This window comes from Corvus brachyrhynchos, unplaced genomic scaffold (assembly GCF_000691975.1).
Source record: "Corvus brachyrhynchos isolate BGI_N302 unplaced genomic scaffold, ASM69197v1 scaffold83, whole genome shotgun sequence".
Taxonomy (NCBI): domain Eukaryota; kingdom Metazoa; phylum Chordata; class Aves; order Passeriformes; family Corvidae; genus Corvus; species Corvus brachyrhynchos.
Window position 1 is genome coordinate 4,335,696 of NW_008238464.1, and position 13,341 is coordinate 4,349,036.

A 13,341-nucleotide genomic window follows, 5' to 3' on the forward strand; every position below is an offset into this window, starting at 1 on the left:
TGACTCAGGTTTCGTGCTGAGTGAGGGGTACCTGGTCCCCAGAAGAGGTGCTTCAGCACCTCAAAATCATCCTGTCTGCACCCATTACTAACCTATTGCAGTCAATAGGTTGTTCTTAGGCTATATAAAGTAGGACTTCAGATGTAAAATTAGTATGACATTCTACTACCTTCAAAGGCACTTCCCAAAACAGTGTGCAAATAGAAACTAGGATAATGCAGCTGGAAATGGTGATAAATCTAAAATCTTGCACAAAAATATTTAAGCCTTATCTGTGTCTGCTCACTGTGAAGTAGGGCAGTAACCCCCTTTCTTGATATTGCCCTAATGTAATCCTGGTTAGCCTGCTGAAGGCCATCATGTGCAATTTGAAGCAAGCCCAGTGACATTAAAAAGTTGTGTTTATGAAGAGCAGCTGCTGGTGTTACAGGGTATGTCCTTCCTTCCCCTGAAGACACAACCAACTGGTAACCCAATCTTTGCTAGAACTTTGCTGAAAGAAGTGCAGCCTAGGGCTACCGTGTACCTGCTAGGCTCTTTAGCACAATGAGAAGAATTTCACTGTAGAGCCTAGATTAGTCTGGATGCAAGCGCTCAGATTAATGTCCAACCTGCCACCTGCCACTGCCCCAGATCCTGTACGTGACTACAATAAACTTCAAATGCTTCTTTTCTCTTCTCATTGGGTCACTTATTTTCTCATCCATGACATAAAAAGTCTGAAGATGATTGAATTAATACTTCATCTGTTTCAGTGATGCCTTTCATGAGAGCTCATAAGGATCTCACTGGTGGATGAAAAGAGTTATGTATATTAAAACTGCCAGTAGTTTTATGCTTAAGTTTAACAGAGAACATGATATTTAGCAGGAGGACAGCTCCTTATGCCACCTCAGTTGAACAATAGCTACTTCTGGCACCATCAGGGTTGTTCAGATCTTTCAAAAACAATTCAAAGACAAATTATCAGCTCTATAGGCATGCATTAATTTGAAAGACTTGACAGACATATTTAGCTATTAAGTTTTTGGAGCACAGAAATCAAAACCAAAGCATGCTGAGCAAGTACATGACATGTCTTTGCTATATGGACCTTCTCAGCCAAAACTAGCTAAATTTTTACACACTGATCAAAAGAGCTCTCTAATTTTCAAATTGTTGGGAAAAAAAACCCCACAGTGTCTTTCCTATGCTTTAAAAAAATGCACTTACATTCAATATGACTGAAGGACAGTGAGATTAGAGTCTTCATCATGCAAAATCTGCATTCTGTTTTTGCACATACCCTGGCAATGAATTTGCTGACCTTTTTCTAATGCTACCTGTATGCATACCTCACAAAACCATCATCCAGTGTAACACTAGACCACCTCAGTATTACCACAATTTTCTTTGCATTTTCTTCCATGTTCCACCATCTCTTTTCCTCTTAGCTGCTATGGCTGGCACACTACGTCTCCCCTGCTTCCTTTCTGCCCCAGACACCTGCAGTGTCAGCACCTCCCCTCTCCACTCAAGCCATGAAACCTGCAAGGTAATCCTTTGAATTGCTGCCTCCTTAGCATCCTTGCCACCACTTCTTTCCCCTCAAGGATTAACAGATGTTTCCTCAAAACACCTGCCGTTTTGCACCTTCCCCTCATTCCCTTCATCTCCCCATTTAACCTTATTTCACTACAGCACATTATTACTCTTCGTTTGCCATTGACAAATGTCCTTGTGGTATTCCTCACCTATCCAGCCCCGCACAAGCTGCACGTCTGGCCCCGTTTTGGCAGGGTGTGCCAAAGCAGGGCAGGAGCTGTGGCCATCTGTTGCAGCTGTTGTTTTATGGCTCCTCGCCGCACTGGAGCAGCCCCCGTCTCTCAAGCAGGAGGGCTGCAGAGGGCAGTTGAAATCAATAAATCACCCAGACATGCCAGGTATGCCCAGGGATAGCAATAAGGGCAGCTGCTGAGTGTAACCCAAGCACATCTTGGAAAACACTTCCGTAAACAAATCTGCCATTGAATTTTTGGGCACAAATATTAAATATTCTGGACAGCATGCTGCCGAGATGGAGACGAGAGGTTCACAGCTCTCTTTGATCTGTGATTGTGCTAAATTTAGCTCCTGCTCAGCAGGCAACAATGCTTCTTCCCATCTTTTAGGAAAAAATTGCTCTTTTGCAAGAATGTATTGAGAAGAAGGTGTTTTTCTGAGTCTCTGCATGAGCTATGGGCATTACCTGCAGTTTGAAATTGATCTTGGGCCTGAACAGATTCAGTAGTTGCCAAATCTAAAGAAATATGAAAAGAAAGACCTCCTGGCATCATAGAGTCTAGAACTAAGGGAGATGAACAAATAGAAAGAAAGTGAAATTGTTACCTCTGCCTTGCATTCTGAAATGCATTTAGAACATTCAGCTCTGCATATCACCACAACAAATCCTAAAGCAAGACTGGATCCCAGACCTGTGGTCTCTCTGACTGTGATGCTGCTCTGGTCCAGATCTTTTGTTATGTCAGGAAGGGCTCTGGAGACAACTTCGCCTTCCGTAAATAAAATATTTAGTAAAAAAGATATTGACTATTGGCAGATATTGATGATGATATTGATGATGAGAAGGAGAAGGAGAAGGAGGAGGAAGAGGTGAAGGAGGAGAAGGAGGAGGAGGAAACAGAGCTGCCCAAACCCCTTGCGTAGTTTCTGGCACTGTTGTTTTAAAGGACTGAATTGAGAAGTCTTTCACATATGGGACCTTTGCTGCTATGATGAAAAATGACTTGCATCATCTCTCCATGTGACTCAAGCAGTTCTGTTCCTTTTCAAACATGTCAGCAGCCCAAATTGCTCAGCTTTTTCTTGGTAGCTCTGTAGATTTGAATGCCAGAATCTTATTGAGGACAACCCTTTCTGTATAACACTGTCCAGCCAGAAGTGCTTGTGAAAAAATGAAAGTTATTTTCTAAGTCAAAACCATTTTTCACAGAGATGTGATCATGTTAATGTCAAACGACCCAAGATTATTCCTCCTGTACGTGTGACTATTGCAGAGGTATCTATAGCCCTTACAAAAGAAGTCAAAACTTCTGCCATCAGCAACTGGTTTTGAAACTTTGCAGGTGAGGATTTTCACCACTGTCCCATATGAAAACTAAACACAGGGACTGCTTGATGCATCAGCTAATATGAATCCTGGATTTGGGAGAACAGATGAAAAATAAAATTGTGTTAATAGAATATGGAGTATGATAAATTATTTTTGGTTTTAATGTTTCCCGGAAGTCTCTCATCCAGTACATCAAAACCTTTGAAGGAAGAGGATGCCATCTTGGTGTACTGCAGGGTCATAGATCATGCCAAGCATTTTCATGTCATTTTCATCCTGAAATAATTTGATTGCCATTAATTCTTGTCTCAATACAGTCAAGATCTAATTAACTACATGTATTACCACCGTTTATATCTGCTATGATTGTTAACTTATTCATATATACTAGCTGGTGTTTTCAGTGTATAAAAAATTAATGCAAGGAGGCCTGAATCTTGCTCTGCCTTTGAGGAGAAGCTCTCCTTCACAGTCAACATGCATTAAGGTAAGTAGCAAGATATTTGGTCTGGGCAGAAGAACACACCTATCCAGCAGGCACCAACACTTCCCAGCTCAGGCAATGGCATGAGTGGGAGAGGTGTGATGAGGACCTGAAATACCCTAGGGGAGAAAAGAGGTGTGCAAGGACATGCATACCCCTGAATAAACATCCCTTCTATGAAATACATGCTGTGGACCAGGTCTTGCTTAAAGACAAGTTTCCAGCTGAAAGGTATGTAAGCATGCTGAGAGCATTTTAACAGGATAAAACAGATAACAGAATAATCTGTCTGCAGCTGTAAGTTTTCTTTTCTTTAGGCACAGCTGCCTCCAAATAAGGAGATTGTAATGCTGATCTTTGGATTCCTGAATAAATTCATTCCTTACTTTATCTTCAAGCCTGTCTGGTGGTAGGAGTGATTTAAGGATAACTGGCAAGCCACCATCATTCCATTCCCATAGAAGCCACAATTCACTAAAGGGGGGTGGATGATTCTCCTAGGAAAGATACAAAGCCAGAGGTAGCCAGATGCTTCTCCACAAGTTGCATGAGACATTGTGAAAGTTGATAATGAGGCTTGTAAAAGAAGTCTTCTTGGGACACAGTCTTCACCTCTGGAAAGCTGGAAAAGTGCCTCAGCAAGGACCTCCATCAAGTTCAGGGTGCTAGGGTTGGCTGAACTTTGTGATCTTTGGGATAGAGAGGAGGCTGCTGCAGCTCTGTGTTCATGGGTCCAGCCTGTAGTGAGGCTGAGCATATATTCCTGATAGGCAGACACCCACATGCACACAATATGCACATTGCTGGATATGCACATGCTGGATATCCACATGCACATGGATCAGCACAAAGGGGAATCAGTGCTGTTATCAGTATCACCCGCACTCACACAAACATGAGCAGCACAGACAGCCCCACCTTGTTGCCCCTCTCTGGGGAATCAGGTCTGAAGGCTGCTTCTGGGATATAAACACAATGTACGTCACTTCAGGACATACTTCAGGAGCTGGTCGTAGACACCCTGTCCTCCACTTGGCACCTAGCTCCCAGTCTCCTCCAGCTTGGATCTATGAGCCTGAGAGGTTTGTGATTCCTCTCTGGGTACTCGTACTCCCTAATCCTACCAGTCTGGTCTGAAGCTTGGCAGCACTCACACTAAATGGCTCAGGACAGAGAATACACCCTCAGAGAAGACAGGTAGAAATAAGATCTAGTGAAAATACCAAATAGGTGGTGGTGTAGAAGCACCATCAAGCTCCATCAAGCAAGTGTACACTCAATTGGGCCCTTTTATCTTCATTCCCCCTCTATTTCCTCATGTTTGTTATCCCCACAGTTCATCTCAATTCCTTCATTTTTCCACTTCTCGTCTTTCCCATCAGCATCTCTTACTGAGACCCACATATTCCCACATTCCCCTGAAAACCTACTGTGAGACTTTTTATCCAAGTCTCAAATTGTCCCTCCTGTGCATACTGCATTAAGTCCTGCATCCTTTTAGGCATTATCTCCCTATCCTGTGTATGGCTCTCTGACCTGTTGGGCTGTCCCATCATGGGGTGTTTCTTTTCTGTTGATGGTGGTAGGGAGTTGATTCACTTGGGCCCTATTTTCACTGCTCAAGTCACTAGGCTGCCTCCATCTGTCATTGATCCTTGCCGCTCTTACTGTTTACTTCTTTCTTACTTGCCCTTTAGACACATAATTTAACACATAAAACCTAAAGTTGCTCTTTGGGTGGCTAATAAAAGTAAAAGCCAAGCAGAACTTCCCATAGGGAGCCATACTACATGCTCTCTTGGCACTCCTGTCTCCACAGACTATATCTAAACAAAGTAAAAGTACCTCTTAAGCACAGAGGAATACCTGGATCTCCAGATCTGCTTGCACGTGTAAGACTAGGTTTCCACAAGTAATTTTGATGGATTCCATCCTGGAATGTCCAACTTGAAGTACATAAAAGAAGCATGATTTCTAGGGGATTCAAATGCCGATGAAAGTCAGTCCTCTGAAAGCTTCATATGCCCACAGAACAGAATCTATCCCCTCCCCTGGAAGCACAAGTGCTGCATTTATCCTCAGCACCTCTGCCTCACATACTCCTGGAACTGAAATAACCCTAATTGCCATAATTTAATTAAACTATCAGTTTGAAATGTCTGACTGTTGTATTGAGACTGCGTGGAAAATATGAGGGCAGATAATTGTGTTAGCTAGGAATAATCAGACAGCTTGCAGTGTAAGAATAGAAAGGCTGATGTTAAGCACAATCCAAGCCAACAAATCCTGAGGCTATGGCATTAGGCTGGTCCTGTTGTGGACTGCTGAAGAACTGAGGCTGTAAATGTTTATTTTAAAATGGGCATCCAAGGTGTGCTCCAGATGATTTGTTACTCCTTACTGAGGTTCTGTGTACTCCCTCAATAACCACTATTGACATTAGCCCAGCCAGTGCTTGCTACAACCTGAGCAAAGCCATTTGTAGGAGGGAGAGCGCAGGACCTGGGCTGACTGTTGGCAACATCCTTAGGGACTAACCACAGTTAGGGAGGCTTTGGCCTCTTTTATTCATACTCAGATGACTAACCACAGTTAGGGAGGCTTTGGCCTCTTTTATTTATACTCAGATGGCTTTTTTCTTTACAGGCATTATGTTTACTTTCACCTCACTCAAACTGAAGAGCTGTCCTGTGAGAAAGGAGACCTACCGTGGCAGCTGCACGACGCTCTCCACCTCTGAGAAAGCTTTATCAATCCACTGTACCACAGGTGGGAGCTATGCTGTATGGTTTTCTCCGAGCTTTCCAGTGTGCTTTAGCAGCAGAGAATTCTCTGACAGGGCTGTGGTAATAACCTTCTACTCCATCATCCTTGTCACTTCAGCCCTACTGAGTGGTCTCCCCACCCTCAGCCCATTCTAGCAACTCCTGCCCAGGAAGTAGGGTAACACAGCAGATCTGATATTTGGAGTGGCACAGCTGGAGGTGGCTGCTAGTGGGGAGAAAGCAGCACCACTATGTTTGCTTATCCCTTATCAGCATACTTTGAATAAAAGACCATAATCCTTGTTGATTATATTGACATACGTTAAAAAGAGCCTCTACCAAGAGACTGGGAAGTCATGGCAGCTAATTAGTAGGAAAGCCATTAAAAGACATTTTATCTTAAAAGTAGCAAGGTGTGAAAACTCTCTGTTTCTAAGGCTGACCAGTTGTGTGATGTCAGTTCTAAGGCAAAATCATAAAGCAGGCTGCTAAAAGCAATCATTAAAAAGCAAAAATCTTGATTTTCCAACTGTTCTGAAGATGTTGTTTTTAGGGTGTGTGCTAAATGCATCTGTGTGCTTCTAAACCAAAAGATGTGAAAGGAAACAAATGTGAGACTTGTATAACATCAGCAGCTTGCCTCATAGGGCTTTCACACTGGGAGTCTACTCTTTGGGCTTTCTCAAAATGGAAAAGCAAAGCTCAGTTCAGCCCAAACACAACCCAGATTATAAAGACTGACTTTGGACCAGGCCCAGACTAAAACAAGTCACAGCTCTTGTTAGCCCAAATCAAACCTCTGCCTTTCCTGCCATTTGCTCACCAGCTCCCAGGACAGTCACAAGGATTGCCATGGGTTTGTAAACTCCCCTGTGAGTCTGTAGGATCAGGGGTCACCCTGGTACCTCATTCTGCTGGTCACCTTCTGCCCCTCATGACAGCATCTGCCCAGCATGGCTCTGGGGAGGGGACATCTGAGCCTGGCTCTGCAACCTCGTCCTGCCCCAGTGCTTCTTGCTTTTCCTTGCCCTTCAGGAGCCCTGGCTGACAGCTGAGTCATGGACTGCATTACTCTGCAGGAGCTCCTGCTGCTCCATTTCAGCTGTCTGATGGGTCCTGCAGCCAAAGGCCCTGTGGGCTGTCCTCCTTACAAATCAAAACAGGAAGAGAAATGTAACATTAAAAATAATCCAGGCATTAGGCTATGAGTTGCTATGGGGAACAGAAACCCAACCAAACAACAAGAAAAAGAAAACCCCCAAAACTTCCTAAATGCCATGGTATCCTAATTATCTCTGCCTGAACTCTTTTCCTGGATCTCTCCAGGAAAAAGAGTCAGTTAATCTTTTTACCCTTCCAGGTTGTTGGGTAGCTTTTGGGAATAATCCAAACTCCCCTGAAATCAGTGAAAATTTTCCAAGGTCTCTGAATCAAGCCCCAAATGCAAGGTGGTACAAAGTGTGAGTGTCCTGCCTTACACTCCAGCTGAAAATACACACATTCTATAGGTGCCACGCATCAGTGCTCAGTAAGTAGTTCTTTCCCTTTCCTTGTTTCTCCAGTGCATGAGCAAGTCTCTCTGATACAGTAGATGAACCTCTTCCCAGGAAGGACAGGTCTGGCTCCCTTCTAGCAGTGAAATTGCCATTAGCAGTGGAGCTGCACATGACAGGAGTGGTCCTTCTCCTGGTCCTTGACTGCGTAATTTCACACAAAACCCTGTTTCAGCGACTTTGTCACCCTATGAGACACTTTACCTGCTAACACCATAGGTCTCTGAATAGTAACCCCCCCACTTCTGGTCAGGCTGAAGAATTGTGCACAATCTCTGTGAATAGTCACCAAACTGCCCATATGGCCCAGGCCATCTGTGTTTTAAACAGTCAGCCTTTAAATTACATTCTCCAATCAGCGAACCACCTTAGATAGCACAATTTCAGTGGCAGCCTAAGAGATGAGACATTGACTGATGCCACAAGCAGATAAACTTCTGCAGACCTGAGTGCCTGCTGATGTGATCCCTTGCACCAAGGTTTTTAAAGAGGGCAGATAAAGATCTGGCCATAAAAATAGTTTCATGGGAAGACAGGCAGAGCAGTAAAGGATAAAGTGATGGGAATCATTTTAAACACTCTAATTCATTCAAATTGCTGTGTGTTAGACCAGCTCTGCTTGCAAATAGCTGAGGTGAAGGCAAAAAAACTTACCTGTGACTTTATAAGCTCTGTTTAGTACAGTTTGTGCCAGGCACGGATCAGGACAAGGTTTGCCAAAGCCTCTCATGAAGGTCTGTCATAAAGGCACTGAATTTTGGAGCAAAAAATACACACTCCCTTCCTCACTTAGCCCCATCTTCTAGTGAAAATGAACATCACAGAGATGTAAGGATAACCCACATCAAGCCACTACTTGCTATATCAGCTTGATTTTTCCAGAAGTGCTGCCTCAAGCAAGTTTCAAAATTTAAATTTCTGATATTCTTATATTCTTCACATTTCCCCAAAGTTGTTTTTTTCATTACGTTTTTTTTTTCTAAGCTGTTACTACTCCCTGAGAAATTCAGATTCTGTGTGGCTTCTTCCAGCTTCTTCCTCCTGACCATGGGACTCACTGAACACCACAGAGTCATAGAAAAACAAAGCTGGATCCTCTGCCCCTGGGCAAGATCAGCTGCAGACATACAATTTCTGACAGATGTCCTGACAAAATGTTATCTTGTTCTTATTCAGCAGTCTTCCTGAGCTCTGTCAGCCTTTTCGGGTCATGCCTGACTCAGACCGTTCGCTCAATCCATAAATAAAAGCTCATGAGTCCTTCTGCAGTCAGTGGAGGTCTCCGGAAGGTGGGCCAGAGGTGGCTCAAGTAGGGGCACATGTGTCCTGGACAGGTTAGGTTAGACAACATGAACACCCTGCTATGTGCATTCTGTAGTGTGCCAGGCTGGTTTGGAATAAAAGTCTTCTAAAGGTTTTCCTCTCAACCCCTGCGGTGTGGTAAAGGCCAAAGGGGTGAAGAACATCTGGCCAGCTGTGTTGCAGTTACTCAGAGAGAACAACCAGTAGTGGCACCACACGTGGAGACATGCAAAGATAAGAAAGAAGAATTTTTTTTTTCCCATCCCAAAGATGTTTGTCAAAATTCCTCTTCTTGGTACCAGTTATTTTGAAAGCTTCCCATACGAACACACCACAAGACAATGAGAGTGGTCTGGGGCTCGTCCTCAATCACCTTACATCTTCACTTCCGTGCTGTGGGCAGGCCATCCCACATTGATTAATTATTGCTATTATTATTGTTATGATTATTGCTATTATTATAAAAACTGCTAACAAAGGTAATAAATATAGCCCCTGGTTTAGGTTGGCTTGTATCAGCATCTCCCTTTTTAGAGGAGTAAGGTCCCTGCTAAAACTTCTTCCTGCCTACAAAACATTATTCTGAACCACTTCTTCCATCATACTCACAACAGACACTTTCCAAATAGTCTAGTTCACCAGGACTCTTTGGAAATATCAGATGTGTATTTTGTGAAGAGCTCCTCTTTTTAACAATAGATTGTTATTTCAAGCAAACAGTTGGTGAGTCTCCAGGTTTTGGCAGTGGGTCCTGGCATCTTTGGAAAAAAAAGGATATTTATGAGCAATGCTGGTGGGTGGAGGGGTGTACATCAGGCATGTAAAATGCATACCTTGTGGTTTTAGTGATGCATGAATTGCAACCACTGAAGGTAGTGAGGTGCATTCCAGTCACTGTGACAAAGGTAGCAGGCAGAGATTTGCCTTCCTAATTATTTATGGAAGTCTGGTGTTCCATTGTGCAATGCTGTCATGGATAGATTTCCTTTCAGAAATGCACTGCAACATTAGCTGCCCCTCCAAGCACCCACGCAGTCATTTTTGCATAGCTGAATGGTGACATGACAGAGGTGCTATTTGTTGTACAGGTGTCACTGGAGTGTAGGGCACTTGGGAGTGGCTCCCTGTGCTCCCCAGGTACATCATGTTATACCTCAGAGAATCCATGGAGCGGGGACATGTAGCTGCCCAACAATGAGTGTCTCAGCCTCCATATGGGTACAAATCCTCTCCCTCCTGCTCTTCCTTTTGGTTTTTCTCTCTTCCCTCTCTCTTCACTCCAGATTACACTCTGGTCAGTTTTAACATATCACCTGCCAGGCATCTTTGAGCTATTATCAGATGGCTTAGGTGAATACTGCCTTGTCCTGGTCTTAGCTGCTCATTCTTACCCACAACCAACCTTCCCTGCTAGGCTGAAATAATTTTTTTCAAAAATTTGTCTGATTTTTGGCTCAGTGAGTCACCTCAGGCACCATGTACAGCCCATGGAGCCCAAAGCACCATTCAGCTTACCTGAAAGTGTAGGGACATCCTCTCTTATTAAACACCCTCACTATTTTAGACAGTGAGCACTGGCTTAAGCAAAACAAGACAAAACACCCCAGATATTAGCTAAAAAGGCTACCTCAGAAAAAGAGTTGCTCCAAGTCAACCTTCAGGTGGAAATCATCCTTGGTGGAGCTGGATTCAGAGAGGGAAAAGGGCAAGAGAGCCTGTGATTCACAGATAACTTTTACAGTTTTCCCCTTTTGCCACTCAGTGCTTTTCACACAGCTGTAGCAGCACAGCACTAAAGAAACTACAGCTCTGCCTGCTAAAATAAAGCTACTCCATGCACATACAGGGCTGACCTGACATGGGCTTGCAGCAGAAGGTTTTAAAGGAGATCTGCTTAAAGCCTGCTTGCAGATGGCAGGTCATTTGCATGTCAGAAAACAGTCCTGATGGAAACAAGTAAGCATAAACACCTACCCTTTACAAGCCTGCTTTCATGCTCAAAGAAACCTGATGCTCAGCCATGTGGAGAAATCATTTCTTTCCTCTCCACAGCAGAAAGTTCACTGAAATGGAAAGGAGCTCTTACAGCTGAGTGCTCCAACTGGAATTATTAAGTATTTTTAATAGCTGGCAAAATGATGCAGTTTATCTGTTATCATGTAAATACTCTGTACTAAATACACGAAACCATTTTTTGCAAGATTAGTTTGGCTTAGACACATACTATAATAATTAATTTTAATGAAAATGTGTAAGTCTGAAACAGGATTTAAATATTATTTCCTATCACTTTAGTGCCTTTGTATAAAGGTGAATGTGATCCTTTATGTTTAAATGGTTTAAAACACCCAGTTTAAACTGCATTACACAAGAACTTCCGTGTTGCCATTAATAGCCCACGCTTAATTTGAAGTACAGAGGAAAAATAGTAATCAAAACCTGAATTTCCAAGCATTTTCTATTTTAAACACATCTCGCTTATATTTAAAAATGTGATTTATTTGCTAAGTTAAGAGAATCTTGAAAAAAGATACGGAAAGCAGAAGTTATAAAGCATACAGTTTACCTTAGCTGCCTCGAGGAGTCCCCCTATAACACACGCTTGCCTGGGCTTATCCTTTAAAACTGAGTTAATAGGGATTTAATACAAAAACAATGCCACAAGCTTACCAGACTGGCAGCCCACAACTGTCTGCAGGGATGCCCTCCTTCTGCATCCTCATCACTGCTGTCCCTGCAGACAGTGGTGGCCTCTTTCCCCTCAACACCCACATAAGGCTCACCCGGCACCAAAGAGGTACCAAGTGGGTGGGAGGAAACATTTTCTATTTGCAGGACAAGGGGGCACTATATTTTTAGTACCTGGATCCTTGCCTATCCCACTGTCCCTCTGGGATCAGCTTCCTACCTTGGTTTTTGAGTCCATGACCCAACAGTTCCAGGAAGAGACCAAAACCTTCTTCTCAGCACTGAGAACTGTACATGCTCATGGCATGTTTCAGCCAATGGACATTCACACACATTTAAATCTTGTTCTGGCCTGGGGTCTTAAGCATGTGCTAAGACTTTAGGAACTGGTTCCAGGGAAATCAGTTTCTTAATTTGCAAGCCACTGCTCAGCAAAATGCAGACATTCGTTGTCCTTGAGCTATTGACACTCAGCCTGAGGACTCTATAGTAAAAGTTTAGGGTGGTCTGAAAGATGAAGCTGGGGGGGATCCACTGAGTTGTTCACATTTGGTCACAGCTCTTTTTCTTTCACACCAGAGGCAGGTGGTTCTCCACAGTGAAGTTATGCTCCCAGCAGAAGCTCTTCAGCCTAGCAACCCCTCACCTGTGGGCATGATTTAACAACCCTCAGGCCTCTGCTGGAGGTTTTAGCCTTTTACTGTGGAATGTTTTCACCCTTCAGTACATTTTAATCTGAAAGAAGTTAAACCACTTCTATCTACATGCTTCAATGATTTTAAAATATGATTTTACGTTATATGAACAATTGGTTAATACTGTGCAAGACTTCACATCCTGGAAAAAAGTCTGCATTTTTCACCAGCCATCAGCCCTGCAATGACTAGCTCCCCAGAGCTGTGAGACTGTTTCATAAGCACACAGCAAGGTGATAAGTCTGGCTCTTGCAGCAGGAGCCACCTGCATCCCTCTCTTCTGTAACCCTGTTAAGGCATGGCAGTGTGCCAGCAGGGAACAGGCATCATGGCTGGGGCCCTCCCTACCTGGTCTGCTGGTGGCTGAGTCTCTACCCTCACAGTTCCTTCTCCTGTATGATAAGTAACCCTCTGTTTGTAGTTCTCCTCTGCTGGAGAAGATGATTTGTGTTCCACCACCTAAGTCTTCTACTAAGGGATGGCACAGGAGAGCAGAAAACCTGAACTGTGTGAGTTAAGCGTGTGTTGCAATGGCCACAACTGTGATGGAGGAGAGCCTGTTTCCGAAATAGGAGCCAAGCATGTCTAGTAGCCTATAAATAAACAACTTTGGGGCCCAGGCTTTCAGACACTTGTATGTGTCACAGAAATGCCCATTACAGCTCTTCAGCACTTTAGAACTGAAGTTAATAGCTACAGGCACCTGATGGGGAGCAAGAATGTAGAAGACCTGAGATGTATAGCAGGTCACATATGACACTTG

At 43.6% G+C, this 13,341-nt stretch overlaps 1 protein-coding gene across 1 annotated transcript in view; it reads right to left on the reverse strand.

Annotated features, from left to right (window-relative positions):
• The window catches only part of FHL2 (four and a half LIM domains 2), a 54,200-nt gene extending 43,322 nt beyond the window's left edge, over positions 1 to 10,878 (reverse strand). The window contains exon 1 of the mRNA XM_017737101.1: positions 10,823 to 10,878. The gene's annotated coding sequence lies outside the window, so the exon portion shown is untranslated. The remainder of the gene's footprint in view (positions 1 to 10,822) is intronic.
• Between the last annotated feature and the right edge of the window lie 2,463 nt (positions 10,879 to 13,341).